Source organism: Pteropus vampyrus, unplaced genomic scaffold (genome assembly GCF_000151845.1).
Source record: "Pteropus vampyrus isolate Shadow unplaced genomic scaffold, Pvam_2.0 Scaffold110, whole genome shotgun sequence".
Classification (NCBI taxonomy): Eukaryota; Metazoa; Chordata; class Mammalia; order Chiroptera; family Pteropodidae; genus Pteropus; species Pteropus vampyrus.
In genome coordinates this window covers 3,289,693-3,291,719 of record NW_011888891.1, presented here as the reverse complement: position 1 = coordinate 3,291,719, position 2,027 = coordinate 3,289,693, and positions in this window count along the sequence as shown.

The window sequence follows — 2,027 nt, the reverse complement described above, 5'->3', positions numbered from 1 at the left end:
CGTTTCTCAGTCATCAAGGATCCAGGCTTCTTATCTCTGGTTGCCCTCTATCTTCAACATGAAACTTCCACCTACGGTCCAAAATGGCTGCTCGAGCTCCAGCCATTATGCTCACATTTATAGAGCAGGAAAAAGGAAGGAGGAGGAGTCAGAATCTTTCTCTTTAAGGGCTCTGCCCAGAAATCACACTTAACCACTGCACTAACAAAATCCTCTTACTTTTCTTTGTCCAGGACTTACTGAGCCGTAACTGTCAAGGGAGGTTGGGCAATGTAGCCTTTATTTTACAGATGCCCAGCCTAGGATCAGAGAATATGGGTGGCTGTCACACCCTGCTAAGGTAACCTCAAAACTTCCATTAGAGGAGAGTTATAAAAAGAAAATATCTGGATGGGGGTGTGAATAGAAAGATCTTGACGCCTGGAGCTTCACCTTCTGTTCTGTGTTGTCATACTTACTTGACTTACCCTGCCTGATGGCAGAGAACTTCCACTTTGAAATTTAAACTCAGAGAACACACCTCCTTTCTTTCTTTGTCTCTAGCATAAATGGGATCTCCTGGCATTTTCAAAGATCTTTATTAAATACTCAGGTGTAAAAAGAAGAAAATAAACAAAGTGAATCCTGATGCTCAGAGACTTAAAACTTACAGGTTTGGATCTTAAGGTAACTGCTTTCCACCCGCAAAAAGCAGACGTAAATACGCAAAAATCGTGCCTAACTTTGTTCCTTTTAGCTGCTGTCTGTCAGGTGTCCGTGCTGAGGAGAATAGCTTTAGTTTTTCCTAGAACAAGGCGCAATGCCATTTCAAATTCTGCCATCCCAGTGTGCTCACTTTTTGGCTTTCTACTGAGGGGTAGGCTTTGTCAGTGATCACTTCTGCTGATTTAACTGGTAAGACTCTTCCTCTCTATGCAGGAATGAAATTCGTCCTTTCAGGCTCATAGGACAATTGGATTTTCACCACACTTTAAAGAATATATCTTGGAGATTTTCTCATATTGGCTCCTATGGATCTAATGCATCCTTTTTGACAGTTGCATAGATATTCCATTGTGTGATAATTGCAGTTTATTTAACCAGACACTGATTGCTGAATGCTTTAAGAACTGATGTTCTTATAGCAGAATTGTTTTTTTATTGATTTTTTAAAATTACATTTATTGTGGTGATGTGTATACCGTCCAATATGTCATACGTATATTGCATTTTGGGTTCACCACCCAAAGTTAAATTTCCTTCCATCACCATATATCCATATATTTGACCTTTACCTTTATTGATTGTTTTTTTTTGAACAGGGTTTAGAGGGAGCCGTAATGGGAGGAGGAGCTGTTGGGTTCATGGACTGAGAAGACCAACTTTTCTCACCTCACAATATTTTGAAAGGTGGCTTCATCTGAGGAGCTTGAACTAGAAGAGTCCAATAAATTGTGGACAAGTGAAGTCTTCTAAATTTTCTGGAGACTGAGACCAGATCCTTGGGATCAGAGAAAAGAATAAAGTCGTTAACTTAAAGACTGGGTCCATTGAAACAGCAGATAGGCTGACCACAAATTTTTAAAGGTCATACCTCAAAGTAAAACCTTAGCCTCTAACACTCAAGCTGGTTGATGCAAAAAGCATAGGTGGATGACACGGAAGATGAAGCTTTAGAAATCAACAATGGCAGAAAAAATGACCATTTAGTTTCTTCGCCAAACTTCCCAACCTCATTGTGATTGTTCTTAAATAGCACCAGCCTCGACAGTTTGTAAAGTAAGCACGTTTCCATATTTTTAGGGACCCCAGCCTCCCAAATAGGTTTGCCTCTCTTCCCTGACCTCCCCACCTCAACTGGTGGCCTTCTCCTGTCCATTCAGAGTTCAGCTATTTTTCTGTTCTTTTGCTATCAACATATACTCTCGAAAATGATACAAAAACTACTCAAGTTGTTCACAGTATAACTGAAATTGTCAGTAACTGTTTAAAGTGATATCAAGTAGGAAGGGTAACTAGGAAGTTGTGTGTGTGTGTGTGTGTGTGTG